The 27,713-nt window shown below is 44.3% G+C and overlaps 1 protein-coding gene and 1 long non-coding RNA gene across 3 annotated transcripts in view; one reads left to right on the forward strand and one right to left on the reverse strand.

Annotated features, from left to right (window-relative positions):
- Window positions 1-27,594, reverse strand: LOC138417183 (uncharacterized). Its single transcript, XR_011248021.1, has 3 exons — window positions 27,309-27,594; window positions 2,480-2,690; window positions 1-186 (listed from the first exon to the last, which is right to left on the reverse strand). It is a non-coding gene; the product is annotated as an uncharacterized lncRNA (long non-coding RNA).
- The window catches only part of PPP1R16B (protein phosphatase 1 regulatory subunit 16B), a 109,665-nt gene continuing 107,998 nt past the window's right edge, over window positions 26,047-27,713 (forward strand). The window contains exon 1 of one of the 2 annotated variants that reach the window (XM_069546972.1): window positions 26,047-26,203. The gene's annotated coding sequence lies outside the window, so the exon portion shown is untranslated. Of the gene's footprint in view, window positions 26,204-26,553; window positions 26,681-27,713 lie in introns of those variants that run through there. The other variant, XM_069546971.1, reaches the window with a different exon arrangement.

The raw sequence follows: 27,713 nt of genomic DNA on the forward strand, positions 1-27,713 counted from the left end.
TCCATAGTGACCAAAGGGATTTTATTCCAGGAATGCAAGGGTATCCATCAAATATCAAAAATCTCAGCCACTTAACACCAGGTTTCTTTCTTATGTTGCGTGTCCAGTGGATGTCAGCGTGTCTTGCAGGTTGGAGGGAATCACTGTTGCACATAATCACAGCACTTCATCTTAGGATCGTGCCAGCTCAACACAAAGAAGAAAAGAGAACGTTAAGAGTTAAGCCCTGGCTTCCAAATGCTTCCACCCAGAAGTAACACACATCGCACCTACTCAACTTCCATTGGTTAAGGCACATCATTTAGCAATGTGTACCATTTCGTGTCTAACTGTGCCTCTCTCTATATATGTTTTTTCTGGTAGTTGCTCTAAGGACTGTGGGCTTCCCTAGCAGCTCAGTCTGTAAAGAATCCACCTGCAATGCAGGGGTCCCCCTGCAATGCAGGAGACCTGGGTTCAATCCCTGGGTCAGGATGATCGCCTAGAGTAGGAAATGGCAACCCACTCCAGTATCCTTGCCTAGAAAATTCCATGGACAGAGGAGCCTGGTGGACTATAGTCCATGGGATTGCAGAGTCTGATAGGGCTGAGCACACACAGCACACTAAGGATTACATTGTATACCCTCAATTTGTTACAGTTGGTCATCAATTAATCTGTAACACTTCATATACAATGTAGGAATGTCCCTGTGTATCAACAGTGTAGGAATGTCACTGTGCATAACTCCTTTTGCCACTTTGGGATTTGCCATTGGTATGGTGTATTTTGGAGAAGGCAATGGCAACCCACTCCAGTACTCTTGCCTGGCAACTCCCATGGACAGAGGAGCCTGGTGGGCTGCAGTCCATGGGGTCGCTAAGAGTTGGACATGACTGAGCGACTTCACTTTCACTTTTAACTTTCATGCATTGGAGAAGGAAATGGCAACCCACTCCAGTGTTCTTGCTTGGAGAATCCCAAGGACGGAGGAGCCTGCTAGGCTGCCGTCTATAGGGTCTCATAGAGTCGGACACGACTGAAGGGACTTAGCAGCAGCAGCATGGTGTGTTTTACTAATACTTATGCTCTATACCTCACATGACATTGTTAACACTGTTTTATTTAGTCAGCAGTCTTGGGGAAATCTAAAAAGATGGTCTTTTATGTTTACCTGCAAGTCGACTTTCTGGGACAGGGAAGTGGGGACAGGAGGACATTTCCTTGGCCACTGAGCTGTCTGCACATTCTTCTCAGCAATGAGGAAAGGGATGGGGGTGGAAGGGTCCCCTCTGGCTGGTACCTAGCTGCCCTGGAGGAAATGCAGTTGGATTCTCCTCACAGCCAGTCCTCAACCTGGACAAGAATTCAGAGGTGAATTCAGCTGCTGGGCACTCTTCAGCCTGCTTAAGGTTTTGATCAACATCTGACTGAGGGTGGGCTCTATCTTGTCCTGCCAGACTTTTCCATCTGGACAACCATCTGGGGATTGCCTAGGAATTGGGTTGATGGGTATTTCCTGGCCTGGACTAACTTCTGGAAACTCTGGCTTTAGTGGTGGAAGGGGGTGACGTTCCCCTTTGCCTGCCAGATCATTCCTCAACTTGGGACACTTCTGCAGTAATTTGGATTGAATTTCATCATAGTTGTTTTAAATCTGTAAGGCTTTATAATCCAGCCATGTCCATGCCTTGGTCACTATTCATAGTAAAGGGCATTTCACGAGTGTGAACTAAGCCCTTTGTTGATAATGATCCAGTCTGCCTTTGTTCTAGACATTCCTTTAGCCATTGTGAGAAGGTACACCCAGATGCTAAAGTATACAAATAAGAATGTGAATAAAATTGACAGGGATATTTACAGAAGGCCCCCCCCCAGGGCGAAGGATGATCTTCCGCTTTTCTTGGCAGCGTTTCCCCACATTCTGGATCTAACAATAGAAACCTCTCACAAGATTATTAAGATACACTGAGCTATTTGGGGACCTAGCAGTTACACCCAGGTTATCCTAGCATCACCTCTGTGTGAGTCAAGCCTTTGGTTATGGGAAAAGATTCTTTGGCGCCACCTAGCGGCTTTCTGGGGAGCATCAAAGATCTGTGCTGTGCTATGGGGTTCTGTGCTGTGCTAAGCCGCTTCAGTCCAGCCGCACTCTTTGCGACCCTGTGGACTGTAGCCCACCGGGCTCCTCTGTCCATGGGATTCTCCAGGCAAGAGTACTGGAGTGGGTTGCCATTTCCTTCTCCAGGGGATCTTCCGGACCCAGGGATTGAACTCTCCTCTCTTTTGTCTCCTTCACTGGCAGGGGGATTTTTTTTTTTTTTAAACTACCAGCACCACCTGGGAAGCCCTCAAAGATGACACATGCAAAATTTGCCAAAAGTTCTTTTCTGAATTTGCAGCTGACTTTGGAGAAGGACCAAATTTAAAAAAGCTTCCAGAGAAATCTGGTTGGATGAAGAAGGTAAGAGCAGAGGTGTATCCTGAGAACATGAAATACCTTGATTTTGGCTCTTTGTGAATTTTGGAGGCAGACACTTAAAACTTCTCGTGGCCTTTTCCTTTCACATATTCTGAGCTGGAGTTTGCTCTTTCTGCTTCCTGCTATTTAATGGCATTCCGGGGCTTGGCCTTGAGATTGGAGATCCTCCTCACTGACAGTTCCTAGTGAAGAGTATCTCAGGTGAGAAAGATGGTCCCTCTTCTTCTGCCTGTTTGGAAAAGCAGACAGTCCCCTGAGAGCAGTAGAAAACTGGCCCAAAGTTCCTGTTCTGATAAAATGTGAACTCTCATCCTGTTCTGATTTTTGCTGTAAATGTTAAATGTAACAAGGGAGGGATTTCCCTGGCAGTCCAGTGGTTAATATTCTCTGCTTCCAATGCAGGGGGGCACAAGTTCGATCCCTGGTCAGGGAGTTAGATTCCACATGCGGAGCGACACAGTTTAAAAAAAAAATTTTTTTTTAAATTTTTCAAATGTAACAGTGGATTATTTTAAGTCACTTGGTTTTTTTTTCTTTTAGAGAAATGTAATCATGTGCTGTTTTTTAAAAAATCTTTTATAAACTATGTCCATAAAATTCTTAAAACCTTAAAAAATTTGGCATCATTGCTTAATTATATGTTGCTCTAGTAATAACATTTTATTTAACAGCTCTGTTTTTAAAAATGAAGGTACAACTGTTTTTAAGTTGTCCATACCGGCCAGAGGAGCCTTGCAATTTCCTTCTTCTTTCACCTACATTTTAAATTAACAGTACATTTTTTGTATGTGTGGCTCTGGAATTGTGTATATGTTATGAAACAAACCAATTTCAATAGAAATAAAAGCACAATCTTTAAAAATCAAAAGCAAAGTTAAATAAATGAAGCTAATTATATCAAGTTGGTAGCTTACTCACATAGAGAGGTCCTATTTTAAATCTTTAATTAGGTGACTTTAAGTGACTTTTTTTTCAGAGTGGTGAGAAAAAATCCAGTAGTTGAATATACATCTTTAGTGGGATATATTCTAAGGACAAAAAAGAACAGCAAAAGGAATCTTACTGTTTCCAGTAATTATGTTGTTGGGAATACCACTGGTATAGTTATTATGAAGATATAAATGTTTATGTATCAATATATATGTAAATGATTATGTTAATGTCATTAGGAACTAAGATTTTCAGCATGCATGCAAGACATAAAATATAAAATTAAAATTAAAGTCCTGTAATCTTAAATTTGAATCATAAATATCAGTAAGAGAACATATGAATATTCTCTCTAAAAGTATTAATTTCTTAGCTGAAGTATGGTCTTATTGCAAATAACAAACAACACAGTACCAAGGAACATCTGGCTTCTCAAATACCAGTGAAGTTGTTAAGTCGTGTCTGACTCTTTGCAACCCTATGGACTGTAGCCTACCAGCCTCCTCCATCCATGGAATTTTCCAGGCAAGAGTACTGGAATGGGTTGCCATTTCCATCTCCAGGGGATCTTCCCAACCCAGGGATCAAACCCAGGTCTCCCACATTGCAGGCAGATGCTTTACCATCTGAGCCACCAGGGAAGCCCCAGTTTCAAATACCAGTTCTCGTGAAAAGGAACCAGAGTTCTTTGGAGGAATGGATGATTCCAGTTCAGGGGCAGGAAATAGATGAGCCTGGAATATCTTAAGGTATCAGAAACCAAAGAAATGATCAAAGACTCCGGGGATCACATCAAAAGAACTCAGTGTCTCCCACCCACTGGTCAAAAAATGGGGGCAATTTGAGCATCAGAAAGAACAAAGATAAAGAGTTAAAACATTAAATATTGAAATCTGTGAATTCATCATTGATTATGCTTGAAAGATCCAGTTCATCATCTGAAAATCAATAAAAACAAAGAAGGGAAATAAGCAGGCATGGTCCTGCCTTTCTTGTATAATTAGTCCCCACGGTTACCAAGGAGGTGGTAAGGGGATTTTCCTTTGTAGAGGATTTCCAGCTAGTGCATGAAGAAAGAATGATATAATAGCATCATTTTCTTACTCCTGATAATGGCAAGAGACAGTGATCCAAAGACAGCTGAAAACCATTTGGTGAAAAGTTGATGGAGATATTTGTAATGGGTGGATGTTACCATGCCTTCTGAGGTGATACAATGTAATGTGTTTAACAAAATCCATGAAGTATTCTTAGAAAAATGTTTAGCTTGAATCTGATCAAGCTTCAGATTTAACTGCCAGTTTGTTGGAAATACCGCCCCCACCTTTTTTGTTCTTCCATCAAATAACTTGCAATAAGAGGAAAAAAGGGACTGGTGGGAGAATCTATAAGTTAAATAGCTTTTTCCCCCTTATATAAATTGCAAAGGGTATAAAAAGAAGGTGACCTGTAAACTAAAAGACATTTGAACCATAACATAGATACGAAATGTAGACACGTGGACCCTGATGCAAATAAATCAACTGGTAAAGAAGATCAACTCCTGAAAAAATCTGGGAAGGTTGAACAGTGTCTGGATGTTTGACTGTATGATTATTAATAGCTTTTAATTTTTGGATATGACTGTGGTATGGAGAGAGAGAGAGAGAGAGGCAGAGAAAGGGCTTATAGAGAGGTACATCCCAAGGTATCTGCAAACGAAATGGTATGTCTGGGATTTGCTCCAAAATAATCACGTGGTATGGAGGGGAGTAGGAGGGAGGTAGAGAAGAAACAAAAGTTGCCACGTGTTTTTATCATGAATCTGGGAGAGAGGTACATAGGGTGCACTATTCTTCTCTCTCTACTTTTTGTATGTGTTTGAAGTTTTAGTTTTCATTCCAATCCCAAAGAAAGGCAATACCAAAGAATGCTCAAACTACCTCACAATTGCACTCATCTCACATGCTAGTAAAGTAATGCTCAAAATTCTCCAAGCCAGGGTTCAGCAATACGTCAACCGTGAACTTCCAGATGTTCAAGCTGGTTTTAGAAAAGGCAGAGGAACCAGAGATCAAATTGCCAACATCTGCTGGATCGTGGAAAAAGCAAGAAAAACATATATTTCTGCTTTATTGACTATGCCAAAGCTTTTGATTGTGTGGATCACAATAAACTGTGGAAAATGCTGAAAGAGATGGGAATACCAGACCACCTGACCTGCCTCTTGAGAAATTTGTATGCAGGTCAGGAAGCAACAGTTAGAACTGGACATGGAACAACAGACTGGTTCCAAATAGGAAAAGGAGTATGTCAGGCTGTATATTGTCACCCTGCTTATTTAACTTATATGCAGAGTACATTATGAGAAACGCTAGGCTGGAAGAAGCACAAGCTGGAATCAAGATTGCTGGGAGAAATATCAATAACCTCCGATATGCAGATGACACCACCCTTATGGCAGAAAGTGAAGAGGAACTAAAAAGCCTCTTGATGAAAGTGAAAGAGGAGAGTGAAAAAGTTGGCTGAAAGCTCAACATTCAGAAAACGAAGATCATGGCATCTGGTTCCATCACTTCATGGGAAGTAGATGGGGAAACAGTGTCAGACTATTTTGGGGGGCTCCAAAATCACTGCAGATGGTGATTGCAGCCATGAAATTAAAAGACGCTTACTCCTTGGAAGGAAAGTTATGACCAACCTAGATAGCATATTCAAAAGCCGAGATATTACTTTGCCAACAAAGGTCCATCTAGTCAAGGCTATGGTTTTTCCAGTGGTCATGTATGGATGTGAGAGTTGGACTGTGAAGAAAGCTGAGCACTGAAGAATTGATGCTTTTGAACTGTGGTGTTGGAGAAGACTCTTGAGAGTCCCTTGGACTGCAAGGAGATCCAACCGATCCATCCTAAAGGAGATCAGTCCTGGGTGTTCATTGGAAGGACTGATGCTGAAGCTGAAACTCCAGTGCTTTGGCCACCTCATTCGAAGAGCTGACTCATTGGAAAAGACTCTGATGCTGGGAGGGATTGGGGGCAGGAGGAGAAGGGGACGACAGAGGATGAGACGGCTGGATGGCATCACTGACTCGATGGACGTGAGTTTGAGTGATCTCCGGGAGTTGGTGACGGACAGGGAGGCCTGGCGTGCTGCAGTCCGAGGAGTCGAAAAGAGTCGGACACGACTGAGTGACTGAACTGAACTGAAGTTTTTTATTAAAAGAAACAGAAGTAGCGCGACTCTTGTCTAGCCTTGTTTTGTTGCTCGTGCAGTGGTATGTCTTAGACATCATTCAATATCACTACATGTGGAGATGCTTCTTTTTCATCTTTTAAAAGTGTATTTGCAAAAAATTAAAAAGAGAGGTATATGTGGGCATATCTGCCACAAACATGGTAAAGAACACCAAGTGAATGGAATCAGGATATCCATATTACATATACACACTTTTTATACAAATAGTAACATATACTATACACAATATAACAATATACCTTGGAGATCAGCCCCCATCAATATAAAAACAGCTGCCATGCTCTTGTTTTTCCTTTCTTTAGTTTTATATTATGTTTAATGAATTATGCATTCTTAAGATTCTGAAAAACCACCCTTCAATCCTTTGCTCTTTTATACTAGTAAATGTGATATAATTGCGAACATTTTCCAGTAATGGGTGTTTGTCATTTGACTGAGTGGAGGTGTTTTTCCACGCAGAATTTGTTATGGGCTCAAATCAAGCAATCTTTTAAAATTGCTTTTGGGTTTCATGTCATCTTTAGAAAAGCCTTACTCATGCTGAGAAAATAAAAAACAACAACAACAACAACAAAACCAAGCCTGACATTTTCTTCCCATGTATTTAATTATTGCAAAGCTTTTTATGTAAAAACAAAAACCCTATATAATGGCATAGAATATAAATGAACAACCTAACAACGTGTAAAATGGACACTTGTGCAGTCGTAATGGTTGACAAACAAAACATTGTTACCCTCCTTCCCAGTCAGAAGCCTCCAGTATGATCTTTCTTGATCAAAATCTCCTTTCCCCTTGTAGGAAACCACTATACCAGTTGCTATAGTATTTCTTCCCATGCTCCTGTATATTTTGACCACCTAATTATGCATCTCTAAACATTGTCTCTAATATGCATCCATGTTGCCTGTAGCCACAGTTCATTTATTCTCATTGCTGTGTAATATTTTGTTGTGTCCATGTACCGTGATTCATTTATCTATCCTTTTGGAATTCATCTTCGAGAAGGCTCGTGGTAGGGCTTCAGTGGAATTTCTTTTCAGATGGCTAGCCTGGTGTACTAACAAGATTGAGTAATCCATCTTTTCTCCACTGATTTAAATGCCACCTTTATTATTTGTTAAATAACCTTATTTTTTGTGTCTACTTCCAGACTCACTCATCTGCTCCATTCATCTTTCTGTCTATTCTGGAATTCATAATGAAGTATTACTGTCACTTTATAATCTCCTTTGAGATGTAACAGAGTTTATCTCTTCCAGTTTCTCTCTCTTTCTTCAGGGCTCTTCTTGATTTTCCTGCATAATCTTTGAGTCAGTTCGTTAAGTTCCAAAACAATCCTGTTGGAATATGTATTTGCATCCCATTAAAATTACAGATTGAAAGATGAAAGATGCTATCTTTTCTTTATTGATTCTTCTAACCAAAAATGGGAATATGCCTTTTTCCTTTATTCAGGTCTTTATGTCACCTAATAGTCTTTGAAAGTTGTATTCGTATATTTCCATGCTTTGTGAAGCAATTGATTCCTTTAAATATTTAAACATTTATCCACTATGTTTCATACCATAATTTATTTAATGATTCCATTTTGAATGGCATTTGAGGAAATATGTTTCCAAGGTTATTCTATTACAAAGAGTGCTGCAATAAACATCCTTGCATATGGATATTCGGGAGGGATACATGGCTGCAAGTGGAATTGCTGCACCAAAGGAGGTTTTCAGTGTTGACAGGCATTGTCAAATCAGTCTGGAAACAAAATCAGTTTATACGCTCCCTAAAGGTATCCATCCATTTTTTTCACACTTTGACCACCCTGCATATTTACAGGGAGAAGGCAATGGCACCCCACTCCAGTACTCTTGCGTGGAAAATCTCATGGGCAGAGGAGCCTGGTAGGCTGCAGTCCATGGGGTCTTGAAGAGTCAGACACGACTGAGCGACTTCACTTTCATTTTTCACTTTCATGCATTGGAGAATGAAATGGCAACCCACTCCAGTGTTCTTGCCTGGAGAATCCCAGGGACAGGGGAGCCTGGTGGGCTGCCGTCTATGGGGTCTCACAGAGTTGGACACAACTGAAGTGACTTAGCAGCAGCAGCAGCATATTTATGACTTTAAAATTTTATTCTAACAATCAGTAAATTACATCACATTGTGGTTTTAGTGAATACTTCTTTGATTTCTGGTCATTTAAATTTCTTTCGAACATTCGCCATTCACATCTTTTGTCTAATTTGATCATGGGATATATCTCTTCTGCATGTGGATTTTGTATATGTTCTTTATTTTGGGTGTGTGTTTTTCCTTTAATTAAATCATGGAACATTTGTATCTTCTTTAATGTCTCATATTGCAGTTTTCTAATTTTCCCCATAAAGATATCATGCAGGCTTATTCCTAGACACTTTGAAGCTTTTATTGCTATTGTAAATGGCATCTTTTGAAGAAGGACATTTTCTAATTGGTTGTTGCGGGTGTATAGGAACATAGTTGATTTTTATCGTTGGTGCTTGTTTACTGGTGTTGTATCCAACAGCCTTGAAGAATTCTCTGATTGGTTCTAAATGACCTGAATGGAGGATCTGTTGGACTTTTTAATGATAAAATCACAGACCTGTGTGGTGTCATATGGTCGACAAATGATTAAGCAAGTCTTGTGATGCAGAATCCAGGAAATGGGGATAGCAAGAGATCTGCAGAGGCTGGAAGAAAGTGGAAGACCGAGGAAGAAAAAGAGAAAGTGAGAGGGTCAGAGGAGACAGGGACGAGAGCTGGGCAGAAGACAGAGGCTCTGGGCGTGTGAAGAAAGCAGATGGGACAGAAAAGAGGGCTTATAAGTAGTGTTTCTGGGAATGTTGTATTTCCCTTCATGGTTTTTGAAAAAAGCAGTCAAGTTGTAACAGTTAGGGGTGGGGTGGGCTGGACTGTGTTTCCATGACAACAGCAGTGTTTTAAGGGTGGGCCTCAAGGATCCTGGCTTATACCTGCTGCTACAGACATACACAGGCCAACCATAAGATTAGGGCTAGCATGAAAGAACTAGAGAAAAAGGAAAACATACAAAATACTCTACTGATACAATAGAGCAGAAAACGATTGCAGAGAGGCAACAGCGTGGCCATTCCCACATAAGAGGAAAACCAGGAAATTAAAGAATAGTTTGTGATAATGAAAAACGTAAAAAAGAACATGATGATAAAACTATACAATGTATAAGAATTAAGTTAAAATCTATAATGTCTTAGATATATAGTACAGGATTAGGGCAAGAAAATAAAATAATAATTATTTGATAATACACAACAGTATTTAATAATATTTTTATTATTTTTATTTATTTATTTTTTTAGAATAGACAGTGACTTTTATATATAAGTGATTATATAAGTGACTGTGATTATTATTATAATGATATATTATATGAAGTGATTTTTATTATTTTTAAAAGTTTTTTTGATGTAGGCCATTTTTGAAAGTCTTGATTGAATTTGTTCCAGTATTGCTGCTGTTTTATATTTTGTTTTTTTGGCCTTGAGGCATGTGGGATCTTTGCTCCCCAACCAGAGACTGAACCAGCACCCCTTACATTGGAACGCAAAATCTTAACTATTGGACCACCAGGGAAATCCCTATTGTTATTATTATCATAGCTTTCCAGAGAGACAGATCTGGGCTGGAATTCTGGATCCTCCACTCACAAGCTGTGTGAATTTGAGCAAAGTAAGGCGATCTGTGAGACTGAGAGGCCAGTGAAGAAGCCAAATCAAATATGGGATTAAAAATACAGGCGTGTGTAAAAGCAAGACAGGACTTTCCTGGTGGCCCAGTGGCTAGAGCCCACTTGCCCATGCAGGGGATACGGGTTTGATCCCTGGTCCGGGAAGATCCCACATGCCTCAGGGCAACTAAGCCTGTGCGCCAAGACTGCCGAGCCCACGCTCTAGAGCCCATGCTCAGCAGCAAGAGAAGCCACCTCGATGAGAAGCCTGCACACTGCAAATAGGAAGTCAATTAGAGAAAGCCCACGTGCACAACAATGAAGGACCAAGACAACCAAAAATAAAAAGTACAATAAGAACAAGACAACAGAAAACATCTGCTCTGACTTAAGACCAAGGGACATATCCGTCTCAGCGAGAATTCCTAGACCAGGAGGAGAGGTGGCCAGGCCACTGGCTGGGCTTGGTTTCTTATCCTCAAATCTATCTGGATTTTGTCCACAAGGTGGCAGTGTTCCAAGAGAGTGAGGCTCCGTACACAAGCGCCTTTCAAGCGCCTGTTTGCATCATTTGCTGAGGTCCTGCTGACCACAGCCCGTCACACAGACAACCCCGAGTCAATGTGGGAGGGGCTGTGCAAAGGCATGGATATCAGGAGGTATGTGCTTCATCGGGGGCCTTCAATGTCGTGGTGTTACCATGTAATGTACAATGTAACATGCCTTCAGCCTGCTCTTAAGCTCATGTGAGAGCTTCCCTGGAGCAGCCCAGGCATATGAGCAGCCCATGCAGGTAAGACCAGCAGATGGGACCAGAGCTGGTGTGGTGTGTACTGTTGCAGGGGAATGATGCTTTGATAAGAGGGATGAACCAGGAATGGGAGCAGCACAGAGGAGGTGTCAAATGCCCAATAAGAGATGACAGACACAGGCTCTGGAGCAGGCAAACCTGGGTTCAGGTCTTGACTCTGCCACTTGCTCATTCTGTGGCTCTGGGCTAATGAACTTCTCTGCTCTGACTGTTAATTTCTTTATTTTTTAAAACCAACCTCATGGATGGTTGTAAGAATTAAATAAAATCAGTAGGGACTTCCTTCCTTAACCACCTTCAGTGGTTAAGACTTCGCCTTCCGATGCAGGGCGTGCAAGGCATGAGGGTTTGATCCCTGGTTGAGAAGCTAAGATCACACATGCCTCATGGCCAAAAAAACAAACCATAAAACAGAAGAAATATTGTAACAAATTCAATAAGGACTTTAAAAATGTCCACATAAAAAACATTTCCTCCCCCCCCCCCAAAAAAAAATCAGTGGAGCTTAGGCTGGCACAGAGGAGCAGCCCATAAATGGTGTTGAAAGTGAAAGTGCAATCACTCAGTCATGTCCGACTCTTTGCGATCCCATGGACTGTAGCCTACCAGGCTCCTCTGTCCATGGGATTTTCCAGGCAATAGTACTGGAGTGGATTGCCAAAATGGCATTGGTTGTGGCTAATGTGGTAAGGCTGGTGGTAAAGATAATGGAGGTCAACTGCAGACAGGGTCACGGATGAATAAGAGCAGCTCATTAGAGAAGGGCAGGTGAGGGCATCTTAGGCAGAGAACACAGCATATTGGAAGGCATAGGAATAGGATGAGTAGGATGTGCTAAATAAACTCGGGTGCCATTGAAGCAAGTGGGGCAACCGGAGGAGGGGGTGCCAGGGCAGACAGCATTTCCCCAAGAGGGCGGAAGAAAACCTCCCACCCCTCATGCTCCTTCCACACTGTGGCTGTTAAGGGTTGAATCGTGTCTCCCAAATCATATGTTCAAGTCCCAACCCCCGAACCTCAGCACACGACTGTATTGGAGACTGGGTCATTAAAGAGGTGATTAAGTTAAAATGAGCCCATTAAGGATTAGAGCCCCTAACCCACCTGATTGCTGTGTTTATAAGAAGAGGAAAAAAAATTATTTGGCGGCGGGTCTTAGTTGGGGCATGTGGGATCCTTGACCTTTGTTGCGACATGTGGAATCCACTTTACCAATTGGGGCTTGAATCTGGGCCCCCTGCACCGAGTCTCAGCCGCTGGAACACCTGGGAAGGCCCAAGGAGAGGAAATTTGGACACACAGTGATACAGGGTGTGTGCGCACACGGGAAAGACCACGTGAGGACCCGGCAAGAGGGCAGCAAGTCAAGGAGAGAAGCCTCAGGGGAAAACAAACCTGCGGCCACCTTTTCTTGGACTTTTAGCTTCCTGAACTGTGAGAAATCAGTTTGTATCATTTAAGCAACTCGGTCTGCGGCGTTTTGTTACTGCAGCCTTAGCAAACTAACACAGCGACCCTGACGGTCCTCCCATCCACTGGAGGGCTCTGTCCTCTCCCGTCGAAGCTGGGTGCCGACATTCACGCTGGAACTCAGCTGCCATACTGTGAGGAAGCCCAAGCTAGCCCACACGGAGGGGCCACATCAAGAGATCCTGTGTGGTAACTCCTGCTGACCGTCTAGCTGAGTGAGGTCCTAGCTGACAGCAGGCACCAATCATCAGACACTAAGTGAAGACTCCTCCAGATAATTCTAGTTCCCAGCTGTTGAGTCTTTTCAGCTGATGCCCCAGACACATCGAAGGTGGGCTGTCCCTGCCATGCCCTATCCTAATTTGGAGTTTGGCACAGAATTCATGAGCATGATAAAATGGTTGTTACTCCACTAAATTTGGAGTTAGTTTGTTACACAGCAACAGCAATTCCCAAAGACTCTTCCAGAACAGCGACCACCAGACCCGCTTTCTCATAAAAGCAAAGAGCACCATTCTCCATCCCATGCACCGCCGCCCCCAACTTTGATAGACGCTATTGCTGCCACCTGGTGGACAATAGAAAAGACGCACTGTTTTCCCTTTTAAAGAGAAACGTTTTCATTCATTCATTCATACATCCCACAAACATTTCAGAGTCCCTGATGGTCAAGTCCCTGATAGGTCAAGTGTAGTTTGAAAAAAAAAAAAAAGCGTAATATAACCTTACTGGTTTTTTTGTATGCTTTCACCGTTGATCGTGAGAGTTCAAACTCCACAATCTCTTACATTTCTCTTCCAAAATCCAGAATTCTCTGAAAACTGAAAGGTTTCTCATCAGATTAATAAAGCTCACTGGGGATCTTAACCTAATCTGAACTGACATAAGTCAGTTATGTCTTTCATTAACATTTCATAGCAGAAATATTAATTTATGGGTTGCTGCTCTAAGGATGCTATATAATAGACTGCATTAGTTCTCCAAGTGTGGTCTCCAGGCCAGCAGGAGCAGCATCACTTGGGAACCTGTAAAACATGGGAATTCTCAGGCCCCATCCTGGACCTATTGAAGCAAAACTTCTGGGATGGGCCCCAGACTTCTGTGCTTTACCCAAATCCTCCTGTTGATTCTGACTCATGTTCAAGTATGTGAATCACTGATATAAAGTTTATGTACCACATTACACTTTGTTGTTGCTCAGTTGTTAAGTCGAGTCCTCTTTTTCGATCCCATGGACTATAGCCTACCAGGCTCCTTTCTCCATGGGTTTTCCCAGGCAAGAATACTGGAGTGGGTTGCCATTTCCTTCTCCAGGGGATCTTCCCAACCCAGGGATTGAACCCACATCTCCTGCATTGGCAGGCGAGTTCTTTACAACTGAGCCACCAGGGAAGCCCCACATGACGTTTATAAAACCCCAAAGTTCTGAATTCTAAAGCACATTTGGCTCCCTTGGTTTCAGATGACAGATTTCTTGTAGACCTGTATTTTGAAATTTCAAATCATATTAAAGGAAGTCATGAGATTTCTATGTTTAAAAAAACCTGGGGGGATAAACTAGAGGGAAGAGCTTCCTTGAAGGATTGTAGAAAGGGTGTGGTTAATAATAATCCAAGCTAGCTTTTGCTGAGTGTTTATAACCTACCAGGCATTGTGCCAGGAGCCTACCCTCGACCACGTCCACACAATGACGCTGGGAAGTAGGTATTTTTATCATGCCTGCTTTAAAGATTTTTTTTTTTTATGTGGACCATTTTTAACATCTTTATTGAATTTGTTACAATATTGTTTCTGTTTTAGGTTTTGGGTTTTTGGCTGCAAGGCCTATAGGATCCTAGCTCCCTGACTGGGGATCAAACCCACACCTACATTGAAAGGCGAACTCATAACCACTGGACTATCAAGGAAGTCCCATCATGCCCGTTTTGTGAATGGGAAAACTGAGGCAAGGGGAGTGAGCAATTATCAAAACTTAGAGTGGGCCACCACCACGAGCCATGGCCTTCAGTAGAAGGACACAGACAACTCAGATGGTCTCATTTCTTCTGCCCACTGATCTGCCGGTGCCTCCCTTTGGCCAAAACCTAGAAGGAGCCAGAAGACATGGGACTCCCTACAGTTTAATCCCCGGTGAAGCAGAGCAGAGTGAAGGATTTCCAAGAGAAATCTGAAAAGCAGGTGGCTTTATTTCAGTTCATTTTTTCTGTTGTTTAGAATTTCATCATTTTAAAATACCCCTTAATTCATTATGTCCACTCCCCTATGCGCCGGTATTTAGAGTGCTGCCAATCTTTGTCAATTTCAAAGCCACAAAGAAATGCCCGTTCCTACACAGGTGTGAGGCTTTCTCCAGGCCAAGTACTCCTAAATGTGGAGTTGCTGGGCCATATTTCCCAAACAATGCTAGATTCCTCTCCAAAGCAGTGGTCCTAGTGTTTGGTCCCCTAACCCTCAGAAGTTCCTATTTCACAGTCCTTGTTGTTGTTCAGTTGCTAAGTCGTGTCTGATTCTTTTCGACTCTATGGGCTGCGAAACGCCAGGCTTCCCTGTCTTTCACTACCTTCCAAGGTTTGCTCAAACTCATGTCCATTGAGTCGGTGGTTATTATCTAACCATTTCAGCCCCTCCCACTCCTTTAGCTTTCAATCTTTCCCAGTATCAGGGTCTTTTCCAATGAGTCGGCGCTTCGCATCAGGTGGCTAAAGTACTGGAGTTTCATCTTCAGCAGCAGTCCTCCCAATGAATATTCAGAATTGATTTTCCTTAGGATTCATGTTTCATCATCCTAGGCTGCCTCAGGATGGAAGGACATTTTTTGTGGCTATTTCTGACGGCTGTCGGCTTTTCTTTCCTCAATGTTTTCTTTGTACTTCCCTAATCATTCTGAAGTTGAGCATCTCTTCAACCAATCTGTCATTTGGGGAGAAACATCTTACCTTCTCCCTCATGCTTTGTCTCTTTATCTTCCAAGCCTAGATTTCTAGAATTCCGAAAGAGCTTTCCTCTCTTGCCTGAGGCAGCAATATGTGAAAAGTGCCTGGGCTCTCCAGTGACTCCCTGGGCTTTGACTGTTACAGACTCTATTTGCAGTTCAGGACGGAGGAGCCACTTTGTTCCCTCTGGGTGGTGTCTGTCCTTTCCCAGAGGCAAAGAGTTACAAAACAACAATTGAAGGAAGACAATCTAAACTTCAGTTTATAACCCCCGAAGTATTATCTTGCTGCGTTTGCAAGAGCTGTTTACTGAAGCCTTAGTGGAGGCCAGGACCTGTATTGTGTTTTCTCTCAAAAGTCTCGTAAAATGTGACATCATTCACGCAACAAGTCCTTTCTGTGTCCCTGCCTGTGTGCCCAGCTTTGTTAGGCCCTGGAAATTTGGCAGTAAACGAAACAGACACGGTTCCTGACCAGAGGTGTTTGTTGCTCAGTTGTGTCCACCTCTTTGCGACCCCATGGATTATAACCTGTCAGGCTCCTCTGTCCATGGAGAATACTGGAGTGGGTTGCCATTTCCTCCCCTAGGAGAATTCCAGGGACAGAGGAGCCTAGTGGGCTACAGTCCGCAGGGTCATAAAGAGCTGGACACAACTGAGAGACTAATACTTTCATCTGACCAGAGGTGCTCACCATCTGTATGTTAGCTTGTTAGGGCCACCCTAACAGAAGACCACACACTGGGGGCTTGAACAACAGAAACTTATCTTCTCATAATTGTGCAGGTTAGAAGTCTGAGATCAAGGTATCAGCAGAGTTGGCTGCTTCTAAGGCCTTTTTTCTTGGCTTGAAGATGACTGTCTTCTTCCACTGTCTTCACGTGGTCTGATCTCTGTGTCATTTTTTTGGCTGTGCCACCTGGCTTGCGGGATCTCAGTTCCCTGACCAGGGTTTGACCCTGGGCCCTGGCAGTGAAAGCCTGGAATCCTAACAGCTAAACCACCAGGGAACTCCTGAATCACTCTTCCTCTTCTTCTTCTTCTTTTTTTTTTTTTTAAACATATTTATTTACTCGGCTACGGTGGGTCTTAGTTGCAGCGTGAGTGATCTACTTCCCCAGCCATGGATCCAATCTGGGCCCCCCCAGTTGGGAGGACATAGTCTTAGCTACTGGACCAGCAGGCAAATCCCTCCTCTTCTCATAAGGACACCAATCCTACTGGATGAGAGCCCAGTTCGAGGACCTCCTTTCCCCATCGTCACCTCTTTAAAGGCCCCATCTCCAAATATGGTCACGTTCTGAAGTTCCTCATCATGTGGATTTAGGGGTGAGGTGGGAACACAGTTCAGCCCATGACACTGTCAGATGGGAGACGCAGATGTGAATCCAAGTCACAACCGCATGAACGACTTCCTAAACTGGGGTTCCTGAGGCCATGAGAGCCAAAACCAGGGGGTTCGACTGAGGGGTGTCTAGGAAGCCTCCTCTGAGAAAATGGTATCTGGGCTGAGATCTGAAAAAACCGATGAAGGTTAAACCGAGAAAGAGGCGACAGCAGGCCAGGCAGAGGGAACAGGGTGTGCTGAGAGATGCTAGCACCTGGAAGGGCTTTGGAGGAACCGAAGCGCAGTTAGAGGCAGAGGTTGCTGCGGTGACCTCTCAGGACGGTGAAGCCTTGGGCCAGATAAAATCACTCCCCCCTCCCTAAACTGCACCTCCACCCTGAGGCCCTCTTTAAAAATTACAGATCCCATGGACTTCCCTGGCAGTCCAGCAGTTAAGATCCCGCCCTTTCAATGCAGGGGGTGCTAAGGTCCTATATGTAAAATAATTTAATTATTTTAAATTAAAAATAAAAGCAGATCCCAGGCTTCAATGATCTACTAAATCAGAATCTCCAAGAGGTAGGTTCTCAGGACTCTGCACTCCTTCCCACTCTGAATTTTTTTTTTTTATTTTGAAAGATACCCAACTTGGAAAGAAATTGAGAGAAGTGCCCTTTGAATACCCTTCACCTAGATTCAGCGATTGTTAACATCTTGACCCATTTAGGCTTATCTTTTTCTGTCCTTCATCCTCTCCTCAGCGGGTATCCCTTAAAAATAAGATAAGGACCCCTTCCTCTGTCACCACAATACCATTATCGCATCTCAGAATAATAACATTAATTCAGTAACACCATCGAATCTGCAAACAATCGTTCAGTTCTCAATGGTCTGCAGAATAATTCCTTTTATAGCTATTTACTTGCTCAATCCAGGATCCAATCAAGGCCCACACGCTGTATATCTATTTTTGGTTATGTCCGTCACATCTCTTTTAATCTCGAACTCCCCACCTTAAAAAAATTAGCTTTTTAAGAGTCCAGGCTTGTGGAATGCCCCACATTCTAGACTTGTCTAAATTTTCCTCCTGATTAAAATCAGGTTAAGTATTTTTGGCAAGAATATGACATAGAAGATGCGAGTACATCTTATTGCATCACAAGGGGTCAGGGAATGTCAGGTCACCTCCTCTATCTGAGATGCTGAGTCTGATCCGTGGTTCAGGGGGAGACTGCTGGGTCTGTCTATTGTGAAGGTGCGTTTCTCCCTTTTTAATCAATAAATTTTCTGATTTTTGGAATCATGTGAATATTCTGTTATCCAACTTTCCACCCAGTGGCTCTAGCACCTGGGATGACTTGCCTCCTTAATCAGTGATTATACAGTAGTTGCAAAATGGTATCTGTATTTTTAATGTGTCCCAGGTGACTCTTCCACTCAGGGAATTGGGGAAACCCTGGTTAAGTCTAGGGAAGGGACACAGAAAATGGAGTGCTGCTATCAAGGCAGCTGGAGGCATTCAAATCATTCATGAGAATCAGTCCAATGCCTATTCCTAGGCCCCATCCTACACCCAAGAGTGAGAGAGGGGTGCAAAGGACAGGCCTAGGAAGCAGCAATTTAACCTTCTCTTTCTCTTTTTCACAGTGATTCTGTGCTCCTTGCAATTTGAGGAACACAGGCTTAAAGTGTGATCCTTAGGCTGGCTGCCCATTGCATTTTCAACAACCCTGGGGAGTTTGTGCGATCTGTGTGTCTGTGTATCTTTAAAAGTAAGAGCCCCACCTCCAGAATCTGATTCAAAAGTCCTGGGGGAGAGCCTGGCATCTCCATTTTTAAAAAGCTTCCATTGATACTATGTATAAAATAGATAACTAATGAGAACAGGGAACTCTACTGAAGGCTCTGTGGTGACCTAAATGGGAAGGAAATTCACAACAGAGGAGAAATGTGTATACCTATAGCTAACTCACTTTGCTGTACACTAGAAACTTCACAACACTGTAAAACAACTATACCCTAATAAAAATTAATGTAAAAAATGAAATAAAAAGCTTCATTATATGTGTATAACTAAATCACTTTGCTGTACACCTGAAACTAAAACAACTTAGTAAATCACCTGTGCCTGCTAAGTCGCTTCAGTTGTGTCCAACTCTGTGTGACCCTATGGACTGCAGCCTGCCAGCCTCATCTGTCCATGGGATTCTCCAGGCAAGAATACTGGAGTGGGATACCATGCCCTCCTCCAGGGAATCTTCCCGATCCAGGAATCGAACCTACACCTCTTCGACTCCTGCATTGGCAGGTGGCTTCTTTACCAGTAGCACCACTTGGGAAGCTTCAAAAATTCCAACATAAAATAAAAATTAAATTAAAAAAAAGAATAAATGTAATTCTTGGCGATTAGAGAAAAAAATACTTTCTTACTATGATATAAAAATAAATTAATTCCATGTGGATTGCTAACTTAACTTTCAGTTCAGTTTAGTTGCTCAGTTGTGTCCGACTCTTTGCGACCCCATGGACTGTAGCAAGCACGCCAGGCCTCCCTGTCCATCACCAATTCCCGGAGTTTACTCAAACTCATATCCATTGAGTCGGTGATACCATCCAACCATCTCATCCTCTGTCGTCCCCTTCTCCTCCCGCCCTCAATCTTTCCCAGCAGCAGGGTCTTTTCCAATGAGTCAGCTCTTCACATCAGGTGGCCAAAGTATTGGAGTTTCAGCTTCAACATCAGTCCTTCCAATGAACACTCAGGACTGATCACCTTTAGGATGGACTGGTTGGATCTCCTTGCAGTCCAAGGGACTCTCAAAAGTCTTCTCCAACACCACAGTTCAAAAGCATCAATTCTTCAGCATTCAGCTTTTTTTATAGTCCAACTCTCACATCGAAATTAAAAAAAAAAAAAGCTTCCTTAGTGATGTCAACGTACTGACAAGGTTGAGAGACGCTGGGCTAAGAGAGTTCTCTCTAAACGTAATGAAAAAATGAAAACCCGCTTCCCTTGCTTTTCCTTCCCCCTAAATGCGCAGTGATATGGGACTGCGCTCACCTGGGGGCCAAAAACATCTGGTGTTCTCTTCACACCACTTACGTGCGCTTTGGGGCGCTTGCGAAACAGGTCGGAGGAAGGTCACTTCCCTCAAAAGCACAGAGACAGGGGAAAAAAGACACGCACAAAGACAAGCAAGTATTGTACAATCAGAGTTTCGCAGACCAGGAAACCGATGCTCTGGAAGAGGAAATGACTGCCCAGCAAGTCCAGCAGAGCTAGGACTCCTAAGGGGAGAGGACTTTCCCCCACTCGGTGATCTTCTCTTGAGCCTACCGTCATCTTCACTTGCACCTCTCTAGGGTGGGCCTGGCCTGGAGCCAGCATCTTCAACCAACAGCATCAGCCACTTATCCAGGATTATTCTGGGCCAGGCACTGGAATAAATAAGTATCTGTTATTTTTATTTATTTATTTATTTTAGGCTGCCCTGAGTCATTGTTGCTTCGTGGGCTTTCTTGAGTTGTGGTGAGCAGAGGTTACTCTAATTGTGGTGCATGGGTTTCTCATTGTGGCAGCTTCTCTTTTTGCGGAACATGGGCTCAAAAGCTTCAGTAGTTGTGGCTCCTGGGCTCCAGAGCACAGGCTCAGTGGTTGTGGCACACTGGCTTAGTTGGCTCTTGGCATGTGGGATCTTCCCTGGCCAGGGATCAAACCCGTCTCCTGTATTGGCAGGTGGATTCTTTACCACTGGGCTACCAGGGAAACCCTAAGGATTTGTTTTTCTTGAAGTATAGTTGATTTATGGTATTGTGTTCAGTTCAGTTCAGTTGCTCAGTCGTGTCCGACTCTTTGCTACTCCATGAACCGCAGCACACCAGGCTTCCCTGTCCTTCACCATCTTCCGGAGTTCACTCAGACTCATGTTCATTGAGTCGGTGATGCCATCCAACCATCTTATCCTCTGTCATCCCCTTCTTCTCCTGCCTTCAATCTTTCCCAGCATCAGGGTCTTTTCCAATGAGTCAGCTCTTCACATCAGGTGGCCAAAGTATTGGAGTTTCAGCTTCAACATCGGTCCTTCCAATGAACACCTAGGACTGATCTCTTTTAGGATGAACTGGTTGGATCTCCTTGCAGTCCAAGGGATTCTCAAGAGTCTTCTCCAACACCACAGTTCAAAAGCATCAATTCTTCGGTGCTCAGCTTGCTTTATAGTCCAACTCTTGTTAGTTTCAGGTATAAAGCAAAGTGATTCAGTTATATTTACAGATACAAACATACATATATGTATATATATTCATTTTAAGATTCTTTTCTATTATAGGTTACTGTGAGACACTGAATATAGTTCCCTGTGCTATACAGTAGGTCCTTTTTATCTCTTTTATATAGAGTGGTGTGTATCTTTTAATCCCAACCCCCTAATTAATTCCTCCTGCCCCTTTCCCCTTTGGTGACCATATATTTATTTTCTATGTCTGTCAGTCAATTTCTGTTTTGTAAATAAGTTCATTGCACCATTTTTTAGATTCCACATAAAAGTGGTATTCATAGGATATGTGTCTTTGTCCGACTTACTTCACTTAGTATGATAGTCTCTAGGCTCATCCATGTTACTGCAAATGGTGTGATTTCGTGCATTTTTATGACTGAATAATATTCCATTTCATTCCATAATATTACTACATCTTCTTTATCCATCTGTTGATGGACATTTAGGTTTCTTCCATGTCTCAGCCATTATAAATAGTGCTGCTATGAACATTAGGGTGCATGTATCTTCTTGAATTAGAGTTTTTGTCTTTTCCAGATATATGCCCAGGAATGGGATTGTTGGATCATATGGTAACTCTATTTTTAGTTTTTTAAGGAAACTCTATACTCTTTTCCCCTGGACTAAGTATCTGTTGAGTGAATGAATACAGCCAGCCCAGCACCTGCTCACTGGCTGGTGTTAAGAACCAGTGGATCAAATAACTTCTGAAGTGAATCTCTTTGAGGCTGGATTAGCTCATTTTTTAGTAGACTCAGAAGTCTCTAGGCCTTCCTTCTTCTGAGGTGTTGCCCGACATCACAGCAATTATATAATTTACCCCAATTCTACCTTCTATATAATTTATATGTATGAGTTGGCTTGAGTGGCAGTTGACTGGTTCACCCGAAGTTGTGTAGATATTTAATTCTATATTTTTAAACACCAATATTTCAGATTTTATATGTTGGAGCCAACCCATTTATTTCCAGGTCCTCAAACATTTTCCAGTCTATTAGAATGTTCACTGGCATTAGACTATACTCTAATGTCTAACGGACAGACCACAGATGGCCTCAAAATAAAAGGAGGACTTTCCCAGGAGTACCCTGCTCCAGTGGTTACTGGACTCTGCAATTTCATTGCTGAGCGTGTGGGTTCGATCCTTGTTGGGGAACTAAGATCCCACAAGCTATGCGGCATAGCCAAAAAAATTAAAAAGGAGGGAATTTCTTGCCGGGGGCAGAAGAGAGAGGTTTAGACATGGTCAGTGCTGCTTTCAAGGACCAGAGTACAGTTTGACATTGGCGGGAAGAAGGGGGTGATACTTTATTGAGATGTAATTCACATACCATATAACTCTTCCATTTAAAGCTGTGGTCCCCAGTCTTTTTGGCATCAGTTTCATGGAAGACAATTTTTCCGTGGACTGAGGTTGTAGAGGATGGTTTTGGGATGATTCAAGCACATTACACTTATTGTGCACTTTATTTCTATTATTATTATATCAGCTCCACTTCAGATCATCAAGTATTAGATCCTACAGGTTGGGGACCCCCTGATCTAAAGTATACAATTTAATGGCTTTAGTATAGTCATAGTCATGTAACTATTGCCCCAATCAATTTTAGTTCATTTTTCAACACACCAAAAAGAAACTGGTTATTACATCAATCATATTTCATTAAAAAAAAAAGGAAGAAAACTAGTGCCCAATATTGCTTACTCTCGATTTGCCCCAAATACCCTTCCCAACTCTAGACAACTAGGAATTAACCTTCTGTCTTTATAGATTTGCCTGTTTTAGACATCTGCTAGGAATGGAATCATACAATACGTGGTCTTATGACTGGCTTCCTGCACCTGGCATAACATTTTCAAGGTTCATGTTGTGGCATGTATTCATCCTGCATACCTTTGGACTGTCAAATCACACTGCATTGTATGGATACACTACGTTTTCCAGATCCATTCATCATTTGATAGAGATTTGGGTTGTCTCCCCTTCTTGGCTATAATGAATAACGCTGCCATGAACATTTATGTACAAGTTTGTGTGGACATTTGTTTTTACTGCTCTTGGGTATACACCTAGGAGTGGGATTGCTGGGTCATCCGGCAACTCTATGTTTAACATTTTAGGGAACTGCCAGACTGTTTTTCAAAGGGGCTATACCATTTTACACTCCCACCAGCAATGCATAAAATTTCCAATTTCTCCACATCTTTGTCAACATTCGTTATTACCTGCCTTTTTGATCATAGCCATCCTAGTAAGTTTGAAAGTGTATCTCATTGTGGTGTTTTTGTTTGTTTTTGGCCTGGTAGCTTGTGGTACCTTAGTTCCCTGAAGAGTGATTGAACCTGCCCCCAGAAGTAGAATCACCAAGTCCTAACCACTAGACTGCCAGGGAATTCCCTCATTGTGGGTTTTTTTGTTTGTTTGTTTTTTTTTTTTTTGGCTGTGCCTGTGTCTTTAGTTGCAACCTGTGGAACCTTGAGTGGGATCTTGAATTGTGGCATGCAGGATCTAGTTTCCTGATCAGGAATCAAACCCACGGCCCCTGCATTGGGAGTGCAGAGTCTTAAGCCACTGGACAACCAGGGAAGTCCCCGCATTGGGGTTTTGCATTGCATTTCCTTGATGGCTAATGATATTGAGCATTTTCTCATGTGCTTATTGGCCATTTGTACGTTTTCTTTGGAGAATGTCTATTCTCACTCCTTGTTCATTTTTTGTTATTTGCCTTTTATTACTGAGTTGTAAGAGTTCCTTATATATTCTAGATACAAGCCCCTTATCAGATATGTGCTTTGCAAATATTTCCCCTCATTTTGTGGGTTCTGTGGGTTATTCTATGTTTGCTAAGGCTGCCATATCAAAATGTCACAACCGGGTGGCTTAAACAACAGAAATTTCTTTCTCACAGTTCTGGAGGCTTGAAGTCCAAGATCAAGGTGTCTGCAGATCTGGTTTCTCCCAAGGCCTCTCTCTTGGACTCGGAGATGACCATCTTCTCCCTGGGCCCTCACGTGGCCTTTCGTCTGTGCAAGTATCCCTTGGTGTCTCTTCCTCTTCTTCTGAGGACACTAGCTATTGGATCAGGGCCCCACCCTAAGGGCCTTAGCTTGACAATCATCTCTTCAAAGACCTTATCTCCAAACAGTCACAGTCTGAGATACTAGAGATTAGGACTTCAGCATGTGAATATGGGGGGAATACAATTCAGCCCCTTACAGTTATCTTTTCACTTTCTTGATGGTGTCCTCTATAAAGCATTTTAATTTTAGTGAAGTCCAAATTGTCTCTTTTTCCCTTTGTTGCTTCTGCTTGAGGTGCCATAGCTAAGAAACACTGCTTAATCCAGTCAGTCAGTCAGTCAGTCAGTCCAGTCGCTCAGTCGTGCCCGACTCTTTGCGACCACATGAATTGCAGCACGCCAGGCCTCCCTGTCCATCACCAACTTCCGGGGTTCACTCAGATTCACGTCCATCGTGAGCCTTAATCCAAGGTCATGACTTATGTCTATGTTTTCCTCTGAGTTTCATAGTTTTAGCTCTTACAATTCAGCCTTATCTGTTTTGAGTTAATTTCTGTGTATGGTATGAGGTAGGGGGTCCAACCTCATTTATTTATTTATTTATTGGCATATGGAAGTCCAGTCATCCAGCACCATTAGTTGAAAAGATGATTCTTTAAATTGTCTTGTCACTCACTGAAAAGCAATTGGTCCTAAAAGTAAGGGGTTTAGCTGGAATCTGTTTTATTCCATCGCTCCCCATCTATCCTTATACCGTACTGCAGTCTTGATTATTGTAGCCTTGTGGTAAATTTTGAAATCAGGAAGTATGAGTCTTCCACCCGATTCTGAGTATACTTATCTTCAATATCAAAATGTTATGAATGGTGTAAATGAACAGCACAGCACTGGGATCTGGGCCCATACTCAAGGCATCATTTTAGGAAGGCAGGCTCCAAGTTCTATGCAAGCCTGGGAGAGATGGACTCCGGCTCTTTCAGCCTACAGCTCTTCAGGATAAATCAATGGAAACATTCTGCAGAGAACAATGATCCCCTAGGGTTACTTTAAACATCTTCCCCACCTGTTCTGCTCTCTAATTGCTCTACTTTGAAACAGTGTCATTCAAAACTGGATTATTAATGAACTGAGAGGAAGCCAGGGGGCAAATTGGGGAGCTGGCTTTCAGAGAAACCAGGGAGGTTGGGGACAGAGAATAAACACAATCCAGGGGTTTTTGCTTCCCCAGCAAAGGTTATGGGGTTTTTCTTAGCAAACAGGAAATCGCTAAACTCAGGTTATAGTGTCAGCCTCTGAAGAAGGTTGCTATATAGTACCGAGTAAAGGAGTTCTTTGAACAAGACTGCTAGGAACTGAACTATCATCCCCGAACTCCTCAAACCTAAGCCTTCTCTGCGCCCCTCTGGCTGGCCCTGGGGTGCCTCGGGCTCTAATCTGGAGGCTGGGAAAGCTCAGGAAACAAGGCCCTTTGTGCAGAAGAGAACTCTATTGTTCTAAAGCCAGTGTTCAGCGAGTGTGGATTCCAGAGAATGTTTGGGGATGGATTTGTTTCCCCTTTGTTTGTTAACTTTCTCTCCTCTTCCTGGGGGGTAGGGTGGAGAGAAGGGGCTTCTCAATACCTTGTCCTGTAGAGAAAAGATGGTGCTGAGTGCAGGGGCCTTCAACCCAGGAAAAAGGATTGGGTTAGATGACAGGGGCCACGGGTTGTGTTTTGCTTTCTATTTTAAGCGTTAGATCTCAGGAAGGCAGCCCCTTTCTAGATCCTGCACCTCCCAACCAGGGGCAGACGTCAGTGGAGGTACAACCACTTCCTTCCTCCTCCTCTAAAACTCGGTCCCTCCCAGAAAGAGGAAATGATGCGATTCTACGTCGCAGGCCACGGCCCCCCATGCTCCCACTAGTCTGGCTCTAGTCTCCTAACCCTCAGTTGGGGGACTCCTCCCACAGACCTGTCCCCAGGGCAAACCCTGGCTGGGCTCCTTGACGTCCTAGGAAGCCTTCTGATTCAGGCTTCAAGGTAGGAGGACACATGAACTGCTGGCACCGGTCTTAATGCTGTGTGACTTTGGGTGGTTGACTGCAGCTCTCTGGGCTTCGTGATGCCCTTCCATCAAATGGGAGCAAGAATACCGTCCTGGGCTTCCCCCTTTCCAAAGCGGTGATGTTGAAGGGTGGGAGAAAGACCGTAAGGAAAACTCTTTCCCGACCCCTGGTCGCGTCTCACCTGCTTTCAATTTCTAGCTGCTCAAAGGTGGTGGTGGAGGGGGATGAGGGACCCTTGCCGGGAGCTCGCGTGCCGTCCAGGTCGAGCCGAGAGGATGCCCACCCCCTTCCCGCGAGCTCAGGCCCCGCCTCGGGGGAGGAGCCGAGGGGCGGCGCGGAGGCCCGCGGCCGTGCAGAGCTGGCTTCTGTCGCCGCACCGGCAGCTGCGGCTCGGGGACGGAAGGACCGAGCCAGGGCCGGGAGCCGCCTGGGGCAGGGCTCGGGAGAGCGGGTGAGTTCCCCGGCGACATCGCCGGCTGCCCTGCGCCCTTTGGCTTGACCAGGCTGGGGGTGAGGATCGCAGCGGGGAGGTGGACCCAGCCTCTGAAGGTCTGGCTGGGGGTGTGTGTGGAGAGAGCTTTGGCGAAGGGCCGGCGGCAGGAGATAACTGGGGGGGTGGGAGGGAGACTGGAAAGGCGGGTACCAGGCGAGCAGGGCTGGGGAGTTGGGTTGGGATGGGGGCGTTCTCCCGGGTCTTGCGCGCCAGAGACGAGGCCAGGGTACGGGGCGCACTGGCAGGTTGCTGGCTGTAGCCGGATCTTGGGGCGGGCAGGGGGCATCTTGGAGGATTCTGGGCTCTTGGGCCGCCTTCTGCCTAAGGGGCGCGGTGCTGGGCAGAAGGAGCCCCAACCGGCAGCAGACAGTCCGGGCTCCCAATCTCGGGGCTAGCACGGGGGCGCCGCCCCCTCGCGTGGCGGCGCTCGGTCCCCGCAGGCGGTGGCAGGGCGCCGGGAGCGCTCCCTGCCTGGGCGGGAAAGGTCTCCAAGGCAGGCGCCCCCGCGCGCAGACCCGCCCCCCGCGGGATCCGGCTGGCAGCGCCCCGCGGCCCCGGGGGAGACCCCAGCGTGGTTGTTCCCTACCTTCCCGAAGGGCCGCCGTGCGCCGGCGGCTGGGTCCCCCGCGCCTGGAGCGCGCCTCTCCTCCTGAGTCCCGCGCATCGACTCCGGCCGGAGGAGCGCCCCCGAACGCCTAGGATGGACTGAGTCTGTGCAGCCTTCCTCCGAGAGGTCGCGCAGAGGGGTCTCCCCAAGGTCACCCGAGCTGCCCAGACCGTCCCGCGTGGACAGCTAGAGATGCGGGGTATTCGCCTTCCCTGAGGCCGGGCGACTCCACCCCCCGGCCCCAGCCACCCCCCTCCTCACCCCCGCCACCTCCTCCAGTTCGGACCGGCTTAGCGGGAGATGCTGATGATGCAGTTCCCAGCCTCGCGCGGATAATTGGAGCTTTGAATCTGGCCCTCCCAGGAGGGCCGCGCGGAAAGCCCG

This window comes from Ovis canadensis, chromosome 13 (genome assembly GCF_042477335.2).
Source record: "Ovis canadensis isolate MfBH-ARS-UI-01 breed Bighorn chromosome 13, ARS-UI_OviCan_v2, whole genome shotgun sequence".
Classification (NCBI taxonomy): domain Eukaryota; kingdom Metazoa; phylum Chordata; class Mammalia; order Artiodactyla; family Bovidae; genus Ovis; species Ovis canadensis.